Here is a 24268-nt window from a genome sequence, read left to right as displayed (position 1 = left end):
CGACATTATTATACAATCTTCAAGAATAAAGATTTGATACAAAAGTAAATGAATCATACAATGATCAATGCAAGGTTTGTTTTGGTCGCAGGAACTATACCAGTTCATTATGTGCGTCTTAGTATTTGCATAAGTTGCAGAAATGTATAAATGATGTGACTAAAAATGTAACATTTGACTCACCCCATGGATGTTCTGTATTGCACGAGAAGGAAACATGCTTACATTATAGACTGGACCCCCGAAGGGTGCAATTCGATGACAATAGACACAGATGAAAATAAATAGATCTATTGATAGCATAGCAATGGAAACTCAAGTCAATTGCAATGAGACCAATGAACCTAGCACTATTGTGTACTCTACTCGCAAATAGATAGAAATTTAAAAATCTGCGAAATATGACTAGGATACATGGCCTTACCTTGACCAACAAACAGTTGGATTCAGCAAGCAGAGCAGTATGTTGCAGGAGAATAGGTGGGTGGCCACGGGTAGCACACTGATGGGTTTGCTCTAAACGGTCACAGAAGTTCACGGATAGCACGACGACGAGCAGATTAGCGTAGATCTCAGTGGTTGCCAGGTAACACGTTCAGGAGTTGACTTGCAAAGCACAAAGATGTTCTCATGAGACATATCAAGTGGTTTATAAAGTATTAGAAACAGGGGTGTGTTTGTGAATGAATGACGTATGTATGTCGTGGTCTTAGGGGGGCGGCCTGCTTCAAGGGGAGGCATGGCTGGAGACACGTGGTCTGAGGAGGCCATGTGACCGATGGCCCCTGGACGTGGGACACCTTTTGAAGTGTACATGTAGTTTGGCACCTTGGCCGTTTGCGCCCGTCACAGCCTCCCATGCCAGCGCGCATCCACCGGCGCGAACCGCCTTTGATACAGGGGGGTGGGATGGATGGGCCTGGGGCGTGCAGATAAGGCACAGGAAGACTGCTGAATGGAGACACACTTATGTGGATTGCAGGGGGGCGGCCTGCCTCAGGGGAGGCCTGGCTGGAGACACGGGGTCTGAGGAGGCCATGTGACCGATGGCCCCTGGGCGTGGGACACCTTTTGAAGTGTACATGTAGTTTGGCACCTTGGCCGTTTGCGCCCGTCACAGCCCCACATGCCAGCGGGCATCCACCGGCGCAAACCGCCTTTGATACAGGGGGGGTGGGATGGACGGGCCTGGGGCGTGCAGATAAGGCACAGGAAGACTGCTGAATGGAGACACACTTATGTGGATTGCAGGGGGGCGGCCTGCCTCAGGGGAGGCCTGCCTGGAGACACGGGGTCTGAGGAGACCATGTGAACAATGGCCCCTTGGCGTGGGACACCTTTTGAAGTGTACATGTAGTTTGGCACCTTGGCCGTTTGCGCCCGTCACAGCCCCCCATGCCAGCACGCATCCACCGGCGCGAACCGCCTTTGATACAGGGGGGTGGGATGGATGGGCCTTGGGCGTGCAGATAAGGCACAGGAAGACTGCTGAATGGAGAAACACTTATGTGGATTGCAGGGGGGCGGCCTGCCTCAGGGGAGGCCTGGCTGGAGACACAGGGTCTGAGGAGGCCATGTGACCAATGGCCCCTGGGCGTGGGACACCGTTTGAAGTGTACATGTAGTTTGGCACCTTGGCCGTTTGCGCCCGTCACAGCCCCCCATGCCAGCGGGCATCCACCGGCGTGAACCGCCTTTGATACAGGGGGGTGGGATGGATGGGCCTGGGGCGTGCAGATAAGGCACAGGACGACTGCTGTATGGAGACACACTTATGTGGATTGCAGGGGGGCGGCCTGCCTCAGGGGAGGCCTGCCTGGAGACACGGGGTCTGAGGAGACCATGTGAACAATGGCCCCTTGGCGTGGGACACCTTTTGAAGTGTACATGTAGTTTGGCACCTTGGCCTTTCGCGCCCCTGAGAGCCCCCCATGCCAGCGCGCAGCCACCGGCGCGAACCGCCTTTATATCAATATACAGTATATTGTTGCTTATCAATAACAAATGCCACATACCGGAGATTCTTGTGAGCACAGACCCACACTTCAACCGGTGTATTATAGTGGTCAAGACCCTAAGGCCTGTATAATCCAATGGTAATTGTTAGCACAGATATATGTGTGACTTTTATAGAGACATAACCTACTGAAAGACTTTGAACAAGTGTTATTTAGTGCATGCATTATCGAGAATATGTTATGTTAGCTTAGATAGATAGTGACCACCCTGCTTCACAGCGACCAGACCTTCACCCATTCTGAGCACAGATGTCTGACGTCCATCCTTGAATGGAGACACACTTGATTCATTTAAAAAATCGAGACAATCGTTGTTAAAATATATGTGGTGTTTTATTTTGTATCTTATTTTCATGACACAAACATACAAGACTTTAAAGATTATACAGGTCAGGTTGCAGCACAGCGAGAGAAAATCCCCTCTACTGACCGCTGTCACTCGGGAACGTTTCTCTAATGGCACGAACGGCACAGGCGGGTATCACTCTTCGAACGCGGTGTCCAAGCCTCCCGTGAAGCCACCATGTAAAGGAACGATAGGCCACCAGCCTGTACCACCTGTGAAAAGGAATGAAACAAACTGTTTTTAAATGACCAAGATAAGTTTAATAAACGTTTGTTGTCAATGACAATTCTTGTAACTAATGGCATTTTACACGGACAAATGCTATCTAGACAATGCACACTATTGAACGACTTACATGCGTTACAATGATATGTAGATGTAATTTTGGATATAGTAGAAGAACATGAAATAGGAGTGGCATGACAAGCAGAGTACACTTACTCGTTACTCGGATTACGAGGACGAACAGTTGCTTGAAGTTCGTGCATAAGCACCATCATTATTCTCAACACGGCCCGTGTGAGGCAGGCTGCCTTGATGTCTGGCAGCTCGGTGATGCATTGCGGTCGTGGCTCGCCTTCCGAAATGTAGGCCAGGCATCCCAGTTTTCTCGGCAGCAGCAGTTCTCGTCCTCAGTTGGCATTAGCTCGCACCGATTGCATGTGCACCAGGTGGAGACGCCGTCCATTCGACTAGGCCCAGGCTCTTCATCTGTTGATTCGTCCTGCCAACTGCCGTCCGAATCCCCATCGTTTTCGCGTGCTTCCCTTTCCAGTAGTTCCTCCTCGGTATACTCGGGCTCGTATATGTAGGGCATTATTGTAGCCATTGTGTGTTAAACAAACTAAAATAATTCATAGCGGTGGTACTGGTATCTGTTCACACGGGCTACAAGCGGCGAAGGTAGCTGACCAGAGCACTGAAACGAGTCACAGAATACTCAAAGTAACACAGAGAGAGGAATGGAATCGAAAATCTGCTGCTATGTGTTGTGAAACGGTCTGTATATACTTATTGAGGAAAGAGGCGTCCTGCCATTTCCATGGCGACACGTCATTAGCTAAAGCGCAGCAAATGTTGACACGAGACGTGCTTTGGCGTTGGGAAATGGGCGGTAAGAGTCTGCTGATGATAGGCTCAGGGGTGGGGGAATTGATTTAGTGCCGCAAAAGCAGGTCAGCCAGGGCGATCGGGGAAAAGATAGGATTATCAGAAAATGGCGGCTCCCTGGTGCTTGTTTTCGCGTGCGTTTAATGGACGAAAACTCGGGTAAGGTCCATAGGAAAGTTTTCTAAAATCGAGCCACTTAGGCTTAAAAAAACATGGCCGACCCGTAGGGACAATAAACATTTTTACTAGACCATGCCTTTAAGTTCTACATTGGCAGTACAATGCTATTTGCTGTTTCTGCACAGTTTATGCACACACCAGAATATAAAACACAACTGCTTTAAATTTTCAGTGTGTGTCAGCGTGGGAGCGATCAGTCTGCTAGAATGCTTGTATCTTCTAGTCCTCTAGTTACAATTCTGAAACTAATAAATCACAGAATCGATATGCTCGCAACCTAGTCACGTCTCTAGTTGCCTAGGTAATACCCTAACAATACCCCCATACAATTGGGAAGAAATGGGTCGGTACACCAGTATAGTATCCCTGTCCTAAAATTGTATACCTGAGCACAGAAACCTTTGGGTTTTTATTGGGTTTACACAATGGGCCTCTTACAGAAAGTCAACATGATACATGTATTCGGTTACATTAACAATGAACTTCTTATCAGTGCATCTTATGACTCGGGGGGTCATGGCCTAACAATAACATTCAGGACATGTACATTTCTGCTTTGCCTAGCCACTTGATATAGAGCGCCTCCTCTAGCAGTTCCCTTCATCAGAGGTAAGAGTCCCTGACTTATGACCTAGCGCTCACATGATTCTTTATGCCGGTTCTCAGGCAGTGAAACCTGCTTTTAGTGATAATTCTGAGCTGATAACTGAGCGTGCCTGTTCTCTGCACAGAGACAGACGTAACACATGCACTGCCTTATGGGCTGTTTGAATGCCAAAAATCACCTTTCTCTTCATGCTACTTCCCTAATCATGTCTGCAGTTCCCCGAGTGATTTACTAAACATAGCTGTGGCTTGGCTAGATCCATGGTTCATGTACATCCAGGACCCTATACAGAAATAATATACTGCCAGTCTCAACATCAGCTACTAAAACAAGCAGATGATTTAGATTTGCTTTCAATGAATCACCAAATGCATTGCAGGGATGAGGCTGTGTGCCCAGCAGCTTCAGATTAAGGGGTAAATGGAGGAGTTTCCCCAACACATTTACCTAAGTGTGGGCATGCAGGGTATTCATACACCACTTTCCTGACTAGGGGGTGGTGGGGATGCAGCGCGGTGCAGGACAGGGAGACTCAAGGGTTTTTCTTTTCACAAGTGATAACCCAAAGCCAGAGGTAAACAGAATTGTAATTGGCTTCTCCATATAACCCTTGAAATAGAAGATGGCCAGGGTCACCTTAGAACGTTCTTAGAAGGGCCAGCCAGTAACTTAGGATGTCAAGGACTTTGTGAGGAGTGGAAGTGTCAGTGGCCAATTCAAGTAGGTCGGAATCAGGGCAAAAGGCAACCATGGACAAGAGCACCAGAAATGTTCCCCTGCAAAACCTCCTGATCCCAGATTGCACAGAAAGTGCTTGTACAGGTGCTGGAAGCCCCCCTGCGCCATGTGTACCAGTATATCTCCCTGACCACCCCCTCCACTCCCTGGCACAGGAGAATACGATGAAGGCACAGTTTTATGCAGTTGCTTCATGCCAACTGTTATTGTTGCCCTGGACTGCATCCATGTGGTGTTGGTGGCTCCCTGGGCACATGAGCAGGTTTAAGGTCCCTGGAATCACCCTTATGACCCCTATGCGAATGTTGACTTGCAGGATGAAGAATGAAAGGTTTAACTCGCTGTTTGGCCAGTCACCGACTACACCAATGTATCAAAGATATGACAAGAGACATACTCTCAGACAGCCATTCAAACTGTATCCAGTTGATGGTTTCCAGGAAACAGAGGTCTCAACAATGGATCAGATCGACCAGGCCAGGTATTAATTACATCATTAGTGACATCATGACATGGAAAGAGAAGCAGTTCCCTACGGGACGAAGAGGAATGATGCAAGTGCTTGCCGACTTAAAACTGCAACCTTCAGGTCCTCTCCCAGGCTAGGTGATCAGACTAGTAGAAACAATAGGAAACACACAGCCCTCCATGTCCCTTCCCATCACCTTGGAAAGGTACAACGAGCTCTGTGACAAGAAAGGGTTCCAGGCCTAGGAGAACCCACCCTAGCCAATCTAGAAGCTCGATTTGTGAGGTGGTGTAAAATGTTGCACGGGCCAATGGTCTTCCTGCGACCCTGCAACAGTATAGTTTGCAACAAATTGGGGAAGTCTCAGGTGGAGCCACTTGATACCGAAAGCCAGTGGAACCAGTAACCCATGTAGGTCCTATAGGTAGTTAGTCTAAGCTGACCAACGAGAACACCCCGTTGGTTTTTGGGGTGGACCTGTTTTTGTGACACCACTCGCGGATAAAAACGTGTGACACAGGTTCGGGAGCAGTGATTGCTGGGGATTTGTTTTCCTGTATGGTCCCTGTCTGTATTGTATAATAAAAGACAGTATTCTTTGCCCCATGGCTGAGTCTTCCTTTTTTGCATTGGGGAGTCTTTCATGAGACCAAGATTCTCTGCTAACTTGTGACATTGTTGTTGCGAATCCCCAATTCCTCTGATACACTACAGCAACAGGAAGCATTTTCACTATTTCAACATCCAGGTCACCTGCAATCCTGACCTCTACACACACACACACACACACACACACCCCTCCCCCCTTTACAGGTACCACAATGCAACATTATACAGCCATACTTATTGAACCTCAAAGTGGAACACAGCACCAAAGTACAGTAACACTGGCAGTAGTCAAGCCATGTAGATGACTCTATCACGGAATGGACACAGACAACAGAAACCTGCTGAGGTACAACTAAACAACCATCAGAACACATGCATGAGAGCAATGCACAGGGGCTAAATAGGCACAGTGGCACCCTGCCATGACAATCACAGACCCTGTAAGCGTTAACTGCTGGCTGTGAGCTCAGAACATGGTGTAACAGAACAATATGAATACTGAATGATCTTACCTGCAAGTACTGTGAATTTAAGACATACACAGAATGCCCATCAACATGCCATAGTAAAACGGCAGCGCATCCACAAAGTCCTGTGACGGATGCCTCTGACCTTCGTCCCTGCAGGTGACTCTGGATACCCCCAGCTGCCATGGCTCATGACACCCGTGCGGGATCCAAAGACAACACAGGAAGTGGCCTACAATGAGGCCCGCGTACAGATCAGGCTCTGCATGGAGTGGACCTTTGGCCTCCTGAAGGCTTGTTTCTGCTGCCTGGAACGGACTGGAGGGGCATTGATGTACAGGCCAGAAAAGATTAGGGAAATTGTGTTTGCCTGTGCCATGCTGCACAACATGTGCCTCAGGAAGAATGTCCCTGTACCCCTTGATGTGGACATGCACCCCCAGGAGAGGCAGACACCCTGCCTGTGGCTGAAGCAGTTTCACGATTGGTTTGTCAGGAACTCATTGTTTTCTGAGCAAATTTCTTTCAATATGCCATGCCCCACTGTACATATTGTCACATTAAGGATTAAACACATGTACACAAAAAGAAATGTCCTGGCATTGCTAAAGGCGAACTAATGTTTAATGTGAACATGGTCAGACACCCAACACACCCTCCCCCGTCCCCAAAACACCATCCCCGACACACTCTCCCACTCCCCCAACCCGCAACACCATCCCAAACACACCCTCCCCCTACCCAAAAGAAACACCACCCCAACACACCCTCCCCATCAACTACCCACAACACCATCCCCAACACACCCACCCCTACCCAAAACGCCATCCCCAACACACCCTTCCCCCACCCACAACACCATCACCAACACACCCTCCCCCGACCCACAACACCATCCCCAATACACTCCGCCCTCCTCACCCTACCCACAACACCATACCCAACACACCGCTGTACCTAGCAACACATGACCGGTCACTTTCGTGGCCTCTTCACCTGGGGGTGGAGGACCTCTGCATCTGCGAGCGTCTCCAGGAGCACTTGGCACTCCTCCATCGCATCCAGCCTCCTCACGATTGTGTCATCATGTGTGGCTTGGAAAATGGGTTGGGGGCTGTGGAGAGGGCTGGCGCTGAAGCACAGTGACCCATAGGACCTGATGTCTGATTCACCCTCTGACTCCTGCCCATGATGCTGGTGTCGAGTCCCTCTCATGGGCCTGTTGGGCTGTGGGATGCTCTGTGTCTCCTGCACACCTGCCAGCAGCTTGTTCCCCTGCCACATCCACATTGGCTGGCTGTTGGGGGGAAGTCACAGGTGCCAGTGTTGCAGTCCCAGTGGCCGTGTCCGCATCACTGGCAATGGGCGAAGTGCTTGTGCTGGCACTGGCATGTGGGGTGCAACTGGACCCTGGTGTCACTTGCTGTGCGCTTCGCTTGCCCTTCTCGTCACTGGCCAGTGCTTGGGTGGTGGCCGATGGTTTGGACCTGGAGGCCATTCACCCTCCTCCTGAGTTGGCTGCGACCCTGTTGGGTGAACAATGATATGCAGTCACTCAACATACATACTGGTACGTTGGCTTGCTAGTCAAACATGCTACATGGTGGAGGGACATCCCACACATGTGGATTATAGTGCATGGTTGTTTACTGGCCATTGCCTATGACCCCAGCGAGGTGGGTGTATTGACTGTACTCCCCATTGACAGGTGCTCTTTGCCCCTTGTGCTGCCAAGGTGGACCTTCCATGAGGTGGACTGGGGGAGGGGGTACGTTATGCCACCTGGCCTTACTCAGCACACCTGGGCGCTGCACAGGGCCAGCATGGGTGTGATGCTGCCCGAGGCGATGTAACAGTGATTTTGTCCCCCCCGCCCTGGTGTCAGAGGGGGGTGACTTTTGCACCTGGCATCGGTGCTCCATTTCAGTGTTTGACTCCCTGGAGCGGGGAGTTCAACTCTTTGATAGGGTGCTTTTTCTACACCAGGATGGAGCAGCTGCCCCATGCTGGGCTGGCTTCAGCACCCTATTGTAATGGCATGCACTCTGCTCCTTTGCGGGAACGCCCGGCACCAAAATGAGAGCGGTGCACATTTCCTTTCAATTGGGTGCCTTCACCTGCCACGCCAGCTCAGAGGAGCCCTTGAATGATTCCCCCGAGCTGCCATGGCAGAGGGAGCTGCGGGGTTCTGATGTTGCACCCTGGTCTTGATGCCATCCCTTGTGCTGCACGTGGTTGCATGTGCACCCATGCACATTCATACTGCTGTGCATGGTTATGTGTACAGTTGCCCACCTACCCTGCATGCAGATACAGCATTGGCCCTGGCAGCGCCCAGGAAACATTGATGAACTGCACCCCCCCACATAGTGCATTGACAAAGGGAAGGGGGCCTTCAGACTCACCAGATTGGTCCTGGCTGCTGTTTCCTGCCTCAGCTCCACCAGCTCCCTCTATCCCCTCCATGTCCAGGAAGGAGCAGGCCTTCTCCTCCCATGGGGTCAGGACGAGGCTCTCTGTAGTGCCACCTCCAGTGGTCAGTGACTCCTGTCTGTGTTGTGACAGAAGGCTGTGCATCCTCACCTTCAGGTCATTCTACCTCTTCCTACAGTCCTCCCCATCCCGTGACTGTGACTGTGAACGGTGCCCACAGCCGTGACTTTCGGGGAGATGGACGCACAGATGGCTGAGGTGCACTGGCCTGAGGTTTTCCTGTGGTGGCCGCTATACAGTTAATCGGCATGTGCCACCACTGCATCAGTGAGGACCTCCAGCTCCCACTCACTGAACTTGGGCTTTCTGAGCCTGAATTCTGGCACATTGGCTTTGGCTCGGTCCTGGGGCATGGTTCCTGTATCCTGTTGCTGTAGTGGCTACAGGAAGTAGTAGATTTATATTGTGCTGAATTTTTGAAATGTCTGCTGCCATGCTTCCCATTCTGGCTATGACACTATTAGCGCTGATTGCATGGTGGTAACAGTAATTCTGCCAGAAGACGGCGGATTTACTGTCCTGGAGGTCTGTTTTGGTGGTAATTCTCCCAGGCAGAATTACTGGTTTCTGTCGATGGTGTGTGCACACTCCCGACAGGTTGTAATGTGGCGGTCATTCTGCCAGACACCATGGCGGTAATGCTAATTCCGCCCAGTAGAATTACTGCCATATTAGCACCCTACTGGTAATGAGCCCCAAAGACTTAACATTGCAGGTTAAGTCAGTCTCACAGTACCACTGAAAATCCCTTTGCCAACCATCATGAGCTGATGGACAAGATCATCCCACACCTAGGAGACCACAATCTCTCTCTTTGTGGGTGCTGCAAGCATTGCACGTTGTTCTGCTTCCGCCTAAATGCCTATAGGAAAACTCCACATGCTCACAATTGTATACAACCGGGGTAAACTATACATGAAGCAGGAAGGAAAGAGTGAAACCCCCCATAACCCTCTCTAACTCTCCTGCCTGTTCCAGGCCCAGCAACAGCTCTGTCTTCAAAACTGGCAGCCCATATTAGTTATGCAGAAACATGACTGAATTTCAAAAGGCTTGCTGGGGTTAAATTAGGCCTTGGCCAACCCCCTCAGCTTTACTCTGACTCCCATGAAACTGGGATCCACAGCTGGTGCCAGACCTGCAACACCCAGGAGTCAAGAGCTGCAGATCCTTATCCAGAGTCCCACCCCGGATGAGTGTGTGTCTGTCTATATAAGACAAACTATCCATACCACGACTGTGGGTCTTTGGAGTAGGTCTTGTCTGGCATTCAAGGACTTTGAACAGTGCTCTGAGGATAGTGGAATATTGGAGGTTTATAGGGGGTGAGATTTTGGAAGAAGAGGAGGTAATTTCAGGATGAAGATGTTGCAAGAGTTTGGAGAAGGAAGGCGAGGTAATATTAGTAGGAGGTGGTGGTGAAAATCTAGAGAAAGAGTAAATAACATCAGAAGGAGGTGATGGTGAGAGTTTGGAGAAAGAGGAGATAACATTGGAAGGAGGTAATGGTGGGAGTTTGGAAAAAGAGCGAACATTAGCAGAAAGTAATGGGGAGCTGAGAGAAGTAATAGCAGATAGAGGAGGTAACACTGAGATTAAGTACTAATTGGGTTGCAGAGGTGTACTCATTTAAGTTGTGAAGTAACGGATTTGTTAGTTGTTATACAAAGTCAAATATTATTTCTAAGGTGCACCTTGTTAGGTCTGTGCTACCAGACCGAAAAAATGTAAAGCAAAAACGGTGGTGCCTCGAAACATCGGGACACAAAACAAGGGCACAACATCAACAACTCAAAAAGTTGTACCGTATTCAAAGAATTTTCCAAACTCAAATACTTTTAAAATGTTTGTTCAAAAAGAATATATTCATATATTACAAGATATAATTGATTCAATCTCAATTTACAACTTTGAAGGTGTCAATTACACACAATTTTAAACAAAACAATAGCTTTAAATAATGTTTCAACTAAACAATAAAATTACTTATTTGATTTCATCACAAATGATTTTCAACACAATATAAAGAGCGAAGTAAAGCATTAATTTCCATTGTGATTCCGCAGGCAAATTCACAAATATTACTAATGAATGATATCCTGATAACTAAACAAGGATCCTAGAGGTCTCAAAATAAACTTCCTGTCTTCTACTATGCGTTTCGGGCTTCTGCCCTTCTTCAGGTATTGATCAGGATATTCTTTTTGTAATATTAAATAGGGATAGTAAGTGTGACCATATTCTATAAGTGATCAACTTCACTTCAAATAAAACATTACAGATTTGATCAATTGGGATATTTTGAACTAACCTGAATTACGAACTCATATGTAGACCGACAGTTTCTCACACGCCAACTCAAATAATGGTTCTATAAATGCAAATGAATATATCACTTAGATTCAAGTATCAGTTTTGGGTTAATTTCATCATAAACTAAAATGCATTCCCCAACGCCTTGGCATGTCGCGGGACTAGTCGCTTATGAGGCGCTTGGTCCCACTTACCATACCAAAACGTAACCGGGAACTCAAGTGAGTCTTTGGGGTAACAATCTTAACTCACCCACTTGGTGGATGTCATTTTGTGTCCCCGCTGGGCATCGGCTAACTCTGGATTGCTGACGGCCTTGGTTCGGTGAGGTTCTGATGAGTAAAGTAAATGAATAGTCTAAGCGATACGTTCAGACTAGTATTTCAAAGGATCTTTTTATTTTTTACATACCTTTCTGTCGGTATTTTCACTCTTCAGAGTTCCTGCCTGGTGATGAGGTAATCATACTTGATTCCACTTCTTGTACATCACCAGCTCATGAAGAGCTAATGCGGAAATTAAAATATTGTTCAATCCGTAATGCCTCCTGCAACAAATGTAGAATGTCACGTGTAACTAATGTGTGGACCCGCTATTGTTTTACACTATTCTTACTTTACAAACGTCCCTTACCTCAAAATGTATCTGTGTGCGGTAGAATTATTTTCTTCAACTCACGATTATTATTGTTGTTGTTTTCCCGATTCACAATGATGGTGCACTGCAATTAAATAAAGTTGACCGTCTTACAAGTGATTCTAAACCTTCATATTGGAGTGTTCAAGTCTATACACCGATACACCGACTAGTGTAGTCCAGAATCGCGGGAGACAGTTCGAGCCTTTCATTCAGAATACCAAGTGAGTGACTAATAGATAGACTTGAACACTCTGCATGCGGATGCGGGAAAGAGGAAGCACAAGATACTGGCAAGGAGATCAGAGCAGTGAGGACTCTACAAGTCTAAAGATCTCTGCTTACCACCTGGTAGGCAGTGGGCGGGGAGGTGTTGCTAGAACAGGACCTGGCTTCAACACTAACCTCTTGAGAAACTCGAGTATTACCTCAAGTTAGTGGAGGTGACCCGACCTTGGTGAGCTTCAAATCAAGATTCACCAGGGTCTGACTTGTTGAACACCATATTTGTTAGATAGTCCTGAGTAGGGGACTAGGGAAGCCTGGCATCTAGACAAATGGCCGTGAGTGAAGCAGCGAGTACCTGCAACAAGTGGTAAGATAAGAGGCTTGGGTTCGAATGTCCAGAGAACGCTTTTATTTGGTCATTAGTTGCTTTGTGCAGACAGAAAATACAATTCTGAAATCATAAATTGCGTGTCCAGTTGTTTATGCATTTCTGCCTTGACGACAGGCATTACAGCGCTTTTTGCAGCTTGCACTTGTAGCAGGCCGGTTGGTGTAGAACCTGGCAATATTGGAAGCAAGTAATAATAAAGAGACGTTGCTTGAATTTTTGGTTGGGGTTTACTTGGCACCCATGGAAAAGTCTGATAATCGAAGTGTGTTGACTATGGAATGACTTGGAAATATTTTAAATACATAGCAGGCAATATTTTTCCACCACAAGCACGCGCGTTTTTCAATTATTTAGGGAGGTAAAGGGTTTTGTGATGGCAATCTTGCGCTGGCAGGCTGACTCCACCATGACTGACTGTGCATGTTAGTGCCGCTATGCATCTAATGCCCTGGCATTTAGCTGGCATCTGATAATCTGTGGGCAGGGCACAAGGGGGTGCACCCCTGGAGTTTCGAGAATTGTCCAGATGAACCTGCCCACTGTTCCCCTTCACCTTGCTGTAGTCACGCTTAGCAAGCTGGGAATCTCCATCCGGTCTCCTCTGGCTGGTCATGTGCTGCATGGATGAACTTGCTGCTTACAACCGTTAGTTGGGGAGGAGGCACCATTCTGCTGTTTCGCCTAACAGAAATTACCAACAGGGATCACATACATTTCCTTAAAATTGTCTATAAAGAAATGCGAACAACTTGCAACAGCGTTAGTAACCGTGGAATACTTGTATCTTTAATAAATCGTATAAAATATCCTTTTTGGAGGTACGAAGGCTGAAGCACTCTAACCTCAGACAATATGGAGTGAATTGGGATAGGCTGTGCCTGAAGCTAGGCCCCCAGGTGTTCTCTTGTCCCCCTCCCAACCTTCTGCACAGAATATCAGTGTCTCCAATTCCCCGGCCTTTCCCCATGGTACCTGCCTCCATGTTTGATGCCCTTAAACCTCGATTTGTTGATTGTCACAGTGTGACCCAACCAGAGATGCCTGATAGCAGCCTAGCGGGAGGCCACTCTGGCTGTCTGTTTTGTACTCTTTGTAGCTTTCACATTCGAATTTGTTGGAAAAACCTTTAAAAAATCATGTTCAGCTATTCAGGGTGAGCCAGACACAACTGTAAGTAATATGTGAGACGTCTTGACATGACTGCCTCCTTAATAAAAGCGTACTAAGCGGAAGGTATATGTTGTACATGCAGAAGAAATGGTGCTAAAATTACATTTATTTCGTGCCAAATTGAAACATTATAGACTACTGCAAGAATTCCCTCTTATGAAATTGATTAAGCAATGAAACTGTCAGACTAATACATTTTCTGTATTTATATATCCATAAAAATATAAAGCCAGCAGACAAAAGGCAAAGGATAAAAAACAGCACCTAGCACCACAGTACATTACTGTCTAGAACTTGAAACGTAAATTGATTTGCGCACTCGGGTTGTAAATCATAGTGTGGACATAATCCCATCGGATCTTTCCCTTAATGATTATGAATAAATGCAAACTTGTGCGTGTGTCTTGTAATATTCTTTCTAAAGTGTGTGTCCTTGTGTGCCTGCATTGATTATGAATAAATGCAAACTTGGCTGTGTGTTGTAGTCTTCTTTCTAAAGTTTGTGTCCTTGTGTGCCCACATTTTTAACAATGCAGCACAATACAGTTTTTGACATGTTTAGATGCTTTTATCCATTTTTTTTATTCATTTATTTTGCATTTTTAAAGCGCTCACACAGGCCGCGGGCATCGAGGCGCTGTTACAGGAATTGTTTGTTTTTTAGTTGCGTAATTGTTTTTGTCTTAGTTACGTATTTATAACGTGCTTAAACACCCAGATGTTTCTAAGCGCGGACCCGGGATCGAACCTGTGTTGCTTCATGTTGTCTTGCTTCCAAGGCGTTCACGTTGCGGCTGAGCTATCCTCCCAGGACATGTATTTGTAAATGAAGGAATCGTGTGTGTAGACCCTACTGTCACTCTTAACGTCATAATTATTTAGAATGAAAAATAAAGACATGTTTGCAATCTAATCATCAATGCTCAGAATAGCGCCCGCCTTTCTATTAGTTTCCTTCATGAGTGGTTTGTGATCCCATTTCCTTTTTAACATACTGGAATACTGAATGATTTGACTGGCATTTCAGCAATTACATTACATGCCCTTTGTTATATTATTCTCTTACTGACAGACAACAAAACTACACTGTATTATCTATAATAATGAAAGGCCAGATGTATGTTTGTCTGATGCAGTCATGAGCAGTAGAGACTGCTCGCTTCCCTGTTGGTTCCGCTAGAGGGAGCTGTTGCCTTAAGATTTATAGTGGTCATACAGTGTTCTTTTTTTCTGTTTGTCCAATGCAGTCATGCGCTGCAGAGACTGTCCAAATGTACATAGTTTCACCTGTTGTCAATAAAACTGTTGGGAGCTATTGTCCTAGGATATATAGTGGTCTTACTGTGTCTATTGTTCTTCTATTGAAATAAATTAAAATGCTTTTCTTTACTCCCTGTGGCCCGTGTTCAAAGGCTTTTCCACTAGTACTCACATACATTAAGAAATTCGCTTACAGGCTATCAACAACAGCAGGCAGTTAGACACAATGTCCAGGCACGCTGCCTGCATAAGAACACTCATAACATTGATTTCATAAAAGAGGGCTCACGCAAAAAAGTTCCCTAAAAAGGTCTTCAGACATCCTTGTCATCCTGTAAGGCGTTTTAATTGAGTTTTTGAATATTTCTAAACATTACCATTCATTTCACTGAGCTGGCACCTCTGATCTAACACTCCCTATTACACAGTCCCACCCCAAAAACTTTAGGACAAGAAACATGCTATTTTAGATCAGTATTTTTCGCTTTGTACAAATAGTATATCAAAACCAAAGATGGTCCCCTGATTTTAAGCTGGGAAAGTCAACCACAATACTCTTTACAAACAAGAAAAAGTCCCTCGTCTACAATAAGCTATAACCTGCATGCGTTTTCTTGCTAAATTACAAGACACACAAACATCCATTCATACAAAACAAATCTCTCTCTCTATATATATACATTTCTAGACAGCACAAGTCGAAATACCTTCAATGTTGCCATTTGTCGACTTGTACATAATTTCTTATTCTAATTGACCACAGATAATTTTATGCATTTTATTTTCTCCAACATCAACGACAAGCGTTGGTATTAGAGAGATTATTTCAACATAACCATGTCACTTGAGTTTCTCTAACATCATTGACAAGTCTTGACATTAGAGAAAATCTACATCATATACATTAGATTTAATTAATTTCATTTTGCAGTCTTCTTCTATAAATATATGGTGCTATTGGTTTCTAATGTACAGATGCATGTAACACACAAAAAGGTTGGCTTCCACTAGGTGCTATTGGTTTCTAGTGTAAGCATGTATGTAACATACAAACAATCTATGCATAGGCATGCTTGCAACATACAGGCTATGGTGGGTTGCACTAAGAATCATAAGGTTGGGTTTAGGAAACTGTGCTTTCATGTTTGAAGAACACAAAACATTCGTTCCATTACAAATCATGCAGATATGAAAATATAATTCTCTGAAGGGATAAAAGCTAACCCAAATCCTACCTGGCATTTATAATCTTGTTTATACAGTGTCCTTTCTTTTCATGGTAAAGTTGTCTGTTATATTTCATTAGTAATTTAAATTGACATAATTGGGAAACAAAATCGACAAAATAAATTCCCTCTCATCCCACTAGAATGGTATGGATGTACTCAGAATTTCTCTTTTTATCTATCTATGGCTTTCAGAAGTCAAATGTTTAATAATCCTCTGTGAACTGTGATATGTTGCTCACCAGTTCACAGTTCCAGTCTTAAAATATGTCTGCTATGGCATTCTATTTAAAATCATTTCCCCAATTGCTTTCCTTACAGCCCCCACGCCCCCTTCAGTGGTTTAGCTGGTAATGGATTCCCCTAATGGACTTTCAGTTTGCTATCAGAGGGTTTTTATACCCACTTCTGGGTTGGTCTTTTAAATCATAGCGCTGCTACGGCATCTCACAGCTCCAGTCAGCTATGACTCTTTCTGTCTTCCTTATCAGGGAATCCTGTCTTATGTAGGCAAAGTTCTCCTTCAGGTTTCTACTGGACAAAGCTCTCATAGGTTGTCCTCCATCATCAGCAAGGTACAATCCCCCTTCAGCACTTATCCACTCAGGCAGGGTTTCCCTGTCTGTAGAGTTTCCAGTATCCCAGAGTTCTCCCTACTTGCTGTGTTTGGGGTATTTGGAGGCTACATTTTCACATCCATTGCCATCTAACATAATGAGCCTCATTACGAATTGGGTGGTATTCTGGTGATAAAATGGCCAGAATACCGTCCAATGGAATTATTGTTAATGCCACTTGGTCTGGTGGACCACAAGAGGTGGTGGCTTTGTTAGTCTCCATTAATTTAGACACCAGAGGACTCCATTGGGCATTTCGGCCGAATTACGGCTGCACTAATTCTGCTGATTTTGCTGATTTTTCCACTCCAGAGCTAGACTCGTAGTATGGCAGTGCGGGAAAAGCAGCACTAATTCCTTTACCACAATTTCTTCCCACATCGCCATACTCGTAATGAGCCCCATTGAATATGTTTTCATTGGTTGAGTTTTCCCTTTGGTTCCCTTTAGAAATTGACACTCGCAGTGGAACACCCCATTATTGGAATATGTCAAATTTTAGCCATGTTACAATCCATTTCCGGCCCCATAAGTTTATTTCTGAACCTATAATATTATTGAGATTGAGTCATACATTTTTGGTATCACCATACAAATCCCAATATATAACAATGTGCATGCTTCAGTAGCATGAAAAATTACAATGTTGGTAAATGATTGTACATTTATCAACAATTGATATATACTAATATTTAATATTTAGACTCATACTTTGGGACATTCTCTCCTTAATCCAGAACTGTCTTCACTTTCTCAAATGACCTGAGCATTGTGAAGTTATAGGTGAAATTGTATTTTTAATGATTTGTGTGATTATGTGCAGTTTAAATTGGTTGTTTTTCACAGCGGTCCATTTAAACTCAGTTATTAACTTGAACAGGGCTGGATTATGTTCCAAGCCATCGGTTAGACATGGACAGTTAGTATTTAATGGCTGAGCCAGAGTTTAGCAAAGGTTGAAGATGAGTAAAACGTTGTTGTTTGAAGCATTTTTTAGAGGAAGCACATGTCAGCCACAAAACGGGTATATGCATAGTCGTGTTCATAAACACTGTCCTTAGACTGTCGAACCAAGCTCTCAAAAGATATTTGTCTATACTCTTCTGTGCTCACTTGTGTTCAGAAGCTGCTCTGTATTTAGTTAGCTTAGCTTAATAGATTCTTCCTGATTTATAACAAGCCCTGCGCTGCCAGATGGCTGACCTCTGTTCAAAGACATGCTTACCTTAGACTAAATGATAATTATATTTATCCCTTCCAAGGACAGAGACAATAGAGCACAGGGGTGAGGGGGATGGTATAGCTTGTAATCTCCTGTAGCAATCTGTGATGTAAGGTAATTTAAGAAAAAGTTACTACACCTCAAACCATGTGGGTATCGCTAAATATGAATTGCTCTTTAGCTGCGAATTATGATTAAGTAAAGATGTGAGTTAGCATTCTTGGTAGTTAGATTTCCGCTCCCACCAATGAGGGCATGTCACTCTTGAAATTGATTTTTAACCATTTATTCCATATTCCCAAAAAAAACGTATGTGAGATGAGAAATTGCAAGTGCCCAAGTGCCAACACGTGTGTTGACCTATTATCAGTCTTTGTCAAGGCTGGGCTAGTTCTACAAAAGTAAAGTGACCATATATATTGCACATCATAATCCACACATCAATTACAATCAATAAAAAAGAAATTGGCATGAGAGAGAGGGAGAAAAAGAGAAAACACATTAATTCTAGGCACAAGCAAAAAATATGGATCTTTAATAAAAATAAGAAATATAGTGAAAACGATTCTTATCATCATTGTGTTCCATTTGTGCCCAATTGCCAACATGTTCCAATATCACCACTGGGTGTGCATGGTTTAAATCAATAGTGAACTATGGGTAGACTAAAACAATGACCTGTTGTCAGAGGTGCTGTATTATTTCTTGCATTAGCACAGTTGAAAATGGAGCACTGTGCAAGATAATAGATATTTAAATCTAAAACCTGTGAAGCACACATTATTATCTCTTTCCAGCAAAGTGTCCATTCCAGAGTTTACAATATTTCATAGAAGCTCAGTTCAAAGGAAAAAGTGAAAACAATTCTTATGCTGCCAGTAGTAGAAATAGTTTCCAGTCCTTGAATAGAAAAGGAAAACATAACTTGTTTCTATGTCTAGAATAACACTGTCATTGTTAAACTCACGTGTTACAAGAAATTGAGCTTGAGATACCACATTAGGTCCATAGCTTACCCGTTCCTTTCAGTCTGGAGTAATGCACTGTGATGGTGTTAACGATCACACAATAATGAATGTTCAGTAACCATTATGCCTGATATAAAGCTGAATGGCTGATGTCATCCTGCCTTCCATACATGGCTTGTTTATTATATATTTGTGTATGTTTACATACCACAAAGAAAGTGCAGCACTGTTAAGTGGGCCCTGAAGTTCCCGGTATACCAGAGGTACTGGATTTATTCAAAGAAAAACTCAATGATGAAGTATACAAAGTTCAAGGTAAAGTTCAGATTTATTATCACCCAAATAAAGCAGGGACAGCATACAAGCATCCAAATCTTGAGTCTCTCTCCGAATTCATAGAACACAACACTTTAAGTACCTCTGACGCATCATCTCTCGAGTCATAAATCATCACAAGTTTGAAAAACCGAGCGGAATGTGATTTGGTTAAGTGATGTGGCTACATATAGATCATATAAGGGTTACACAGTTAATTGGGTAAATGATATCTGGTGGCCCCTCCTGAGACCATCCCAATCTTGATAAAAGTAAGAATACATCATAATTGGCTGGCATACTACATGGAGGACTGCATGACACTAAGGGATTCGATTGGTTGGCTTCTTGGTCACCAACCTTTGATATTTGGCAGGTTATCAAGATATGCACCAGACAGGTAGTACGGGTAGTAGGGGGAGAGAGGCTCATGAACTGTCTTCTGTTCATTAAAGAAATTACAATCCCTCATTCCTTAGACTATGAGCTCCGGCTAGCTCTGTGTTCTTGACCTTGGGTCTGTGTGCTTTTAGGGCGTACCACAGGTGTCCTGTCTTCTGCTGTGACCTAATTAATAGCCAGTGTTTTCCAATTACGAGTCACATGCTAGAGGACCGTCTATGAAGTGGAATTACCTCCTATTTATTGGGATTTTAGCTATTATTAATGTGTGTGCCATGTTTTCTGCTTCCTCTGTGGTCTCTCTTGTGTTATTTTCCATGGAGTTCTTTTGGCTCATTGTGCCGTTGCATTCCGCTAACAAAGATTGGTTGTGCTCTTGTAAGCTTGAATTAATTGGGGAGTATCCTGCCTATGTCCTGAGAATCACTATCTTGTGTCTTTGATCTGCCGCTCCCATCCAACCTATCTCCTTCTGACCTTGGCACTAACTGCCACCTACTACCTGAGCTCTCTACAGATCTGTATTTCTGCGGATTCAGCCTTTTGAGTTTTCTGAAAGCCTCAAGCTTTTGTCTATTTAAAAGCATGCTTTGGCATCCATTTTAGAGAAGATGGTTTCCCTGTTACGCTCTTATTTGTATGTAAAAGAGCTATACTTGCATGCTGTTCTTGTTGCATTCAGCTTATACATTGGTTATGTTAGTGTTCCTCATGTCTTGTGGTTGATAAGTTGATAATTGTCATGTATAAATGCACATTTGACCTAATGTACATGTTCTTCATGTGGAATGCATATCTACTTTGTGTCTAGTGTGCGCACTTATTGATGTTACAACTTTAGCTTGACTGCTATTGCCATCTTCAGCTTAGATTGTCTCTATGTCTTGTTGTACCTGCCTGGGATAAGGGTGGTATGGTTCTCTGAGTGAGTAATGCTTCTCACCTGTGCAGTATTGGATTGGGTGCGGGGCAAAAGCTATGGATGACATATTTATCTGTCCCCAACAGCACTCACACGATTACAGCCAGATGCCATACTGGTCCTGAAAGATTCATCCCTCTACAGCTCCAACCTACGCGGACCAACAGTGAGAACAGCAATCATTTCATATTGAGATCCCCTAGTATTTCCAACCAGGGTAATAGATCTAGCCTGACTTGCTATAATCCTTACGCTATGGTATGGAGTTAGGTGGAAATGAATATTTTAGAATTGTTGCAGATTTCGCTTATTGTAGACACACAGAGCTAGAATGCACTGTCTGTAAATATCACAAGCGCACTATGCTAAATTGCATGTGACTGCCAAAGCATGGCACAAGAGTAACTTTGTGATTCCCTTTGCAATCAGACAAGATAAAGGGTGTAGCCCGAACTATGTGTGAATATGCTAGAGAATAGTGCAGAACTTGCTGCTTTGCTTATTATTGACACATGAATCTGCGTTACACTGACTATGAGTAGCAAGGATTTGCTGGTGAAACAGTGAAATGTCGACATTGTTAGCCTCATTCTATGTATATACAGTTAACTAATTGATTACCTAACACCAAAGCCTTACTATTTTTTGCAATGTCAGTTAATCAGTATTCAGTTCATTATGTCTCCAATGGCTGCATATGCAAATACAAAGAAGTGGCTGTCTAAAATGTGTTATCAATATGAGATGCACTGAAAGGAAACATCCACAAAAAGGACAACACATTTTTTGTGTATGTTGACACCCCTAGTATAGTGTGCGCATGGGTCAACTTATTCTTTGCTTGCACATTGGACTAATCAAATTGATTTATGGTACTAGATTCCAATCAGGAATGTTCAAATTATATCGCTATCAAATTAGTGTGAGTTTTAATGCAAAATGTCAACTTGAATGTGATAACGCAGCACTTTGCGTACCAAACAAATTCATTGTAACAGACCTACTGATTCATCAAAACAGACCCACATGTGCATTCTCCAGGCTTGACCATAATTTACCGTGGTGTAAGGCTCTTATCACAGTACAACATTGTTAACTGTCTAATCTCTCTGTTTAGTTGTTTCATTAGCCTGAAACAGAGATTAGGCACAGCCTTTAGACTAGCTCATGCCATTACCAAACAGTTTATGAAAAGATAAGAAACATCAAGTTCCATTTTGTAAATAGCACAAACAAGTGTACTTGAGTGGATGATATCACGAAGGATAATTTATAAGAATGCACCCATCTTGTGATCACTGTTAAGACCGTGTTCAGTAGAACGCATCCTACAAATACATTAGGATTCAAGTTGACACAGTTTGAGTTCTCGGTCTCCTCCTCTCTTGTCCACTCTTGTTTTTTGAAGTCCAAGGAACTTCATACCCTTCTTGTCATCCATCTGATGGAACGTCTGCCAATGTGTCACATGGGGTAATCTAGGATCTTGACTGCCTAGGGTGGCCATGTGTTCTTATATCTGAACTCCCTGATATTGCTGCCTATATAAACCTTACTATAAAGGCAAATGATGGCATAAACCACATATTTCGTTCGACAGTTGATGACGTCTTTGATGGTTATTTTGATACCTTGTTCGTTGACAAATTCTTGAGTATTGGCATGTGCATACTTGCACATGGTAAACGTCCCACATTTGGCAGAACCTGATTTCAATGGTTGCAGCCAAGATATTCCAAGATATTCCAGTCACAAGAACCTGTGTAAGTCCCTCTAATGTGACCGCCTCTCATCTTTTGCTGCCTGGATTCTATACTAAATAATTTCATAGAGAGTTTGGGGAGAAAAAATGTGAGTTGTGCACGTGTGATACATTTTTAACATTTCGGTCATCCCTTTTAAATGTGAAATCTAACAAAAGACATTATTTTCAACGATAACAGCTCCGCCCCTGATTATAGGTAGGAAATCATTATTTTATTAAAGACAAATGTCTTATATTATGTAATGTAGCATGGAGAACCTCCTTCGGGGGTGAGATTTGGTAATAATGGAAGGATAGCTCAGGGACAATGCGTTTGATTTGTAAGCAAGACAACCCAGAGAAACACAGGTTTGGATCCTGGTCCTGCGCTTGGAGGCTTAGAGACTTGTCTTTGGTATTAAGCGCATAAAAAAATATTAATGAATTTGTTTATAATGGCCTGCCAGCCAGCGCCTTGTCGAGGGCTCAGGTCATTACCACCAAATCCTCTCCCAAAAGGAGGTACTTAATGCTGTTAGGCACCTGGGGTGTTCATAGTTTATGTTTATGGGTAAATGGCTTTGCACACCTCCCTCCTACTGATATCCCATACAAAGAATTGCAAAACAAAATGGCCGACTGCAAAATTGGAAAGGAAATATTTTTAAGGTGAGTTCTCAATTCTTTTAATGTATAGCAGCATATTTAACTACTGCTAATTATTTAGCTAGGTTTCATAAGCAGATTACCACCAAAGTGATAATTCGTAAAGGAAACATTACATGAACATTGGACTACAAATCTGAGAAACATTGAAATGTTACTATTGACATTTTTAAACCCACATCATACAAAGAAGGTGCAACAAGCTGGTTAAAAGGTTTGTGTCAAGTTTTGCATCTCTTCTTGTACTATGGCAGACAGAGTGTGGGTGTGGAACAGGATGACGATTTCTGCCTATCTTTTCCACTACGCCAGCAAAACCACTAGGTTTTTCCACCAGCATGGTATCTTCATGCTTTCATGCAAACCATATTTTGAAGACTGCATTTATACTTGAAGAGTAAATGCGATTTTGGCTATGTTGTATGCCTCACTTTTGAACAACATAGTGGAAATGAGAAACATTACACGGAGGGTACCTTTGAGCAAAAGTGAAAATGGAGCAATTAGCATGAGGATGAAAAATAGCCCACTGTGGGCCTCATTATGAGTCTGCCGGTAACCCTGACGGTGCTACCACCGGGTTGCCGCCGGACCTGTAATATTTTACTGGTGCCTCACTTCCCGTTGCCACCGGGAGATTACAACTCCTGCGGCCCGGGAAGTCTGGCGCCGGTAGAATGTAAGTCCCCATTCCCATAGAGTCCTGTAGGACTCTATGGGAGTGGGGACACAGAAGCACCGGCACCGTTGCTAATGCTACTGGTGCTTCTGTGATGGGTCTGTCTACTGTGGCTGCTGCGCCCGGCAGGGTCAGATCTGTTGGGCATAGCAGCCACGGCAGGCAGACTCAGAGTTTGTCGATCAGGAAACAAGGGTGCTGGTGAGCTTAGTGGCACCCTTGTTTCCTGACCAGAAAACACCTGAGGCCCTTTGACTTGGAAAAGAGGAAAATTGCATGGAAAGGATGGAAAGGATCACGGTGCATAGAAGCACAACATTGGTGCTCCCCTCGATGCAATTATAATTTTCTTGCTTTTTCTTGCATTTTCTTGCATAATGGCTCCCTCAAGTGACAGCCTGTTCTATGGGTTACGGTTTCTTCATGCCTTGTCTCAAATATTTTGCCAGAGACTGGTTCTTGTTCAACCGTA

General features: G+C 44.1%; 1 protein-coding gene across 2 annotated transcripts in view; it reads left to right on the top strand.

The window, feature by feature from the left end:
- The window catches only part of LOC138510377 (coiled-coil domain-containing protein 171-like), a 3784015-nt gene that overhangs the window by 3634799 nt on the left and 124948 nt on the right, over positions 1-24268 (top strand). The window lies entirely within an intron of this gene.

Source organism: Ambystoma mexicanum, chromosome 6p, assembly GCF_040938575.1.
Source record: "Ambystoma mexicanum isolate Mex_15411 chromosome 6p, UKY_AmexF1_1, whole genome shotgun sequence".
NCBI classification, from domain to species: Eukaryota; Metazoa; Chordata; class Amphibia; order Caudata; family Ambystomatidae; genus Ambystoma; species Ambystoma mexicanum.
This window is presented reverse-complemented; position numbering and strand designations above follow the sequence as displayed.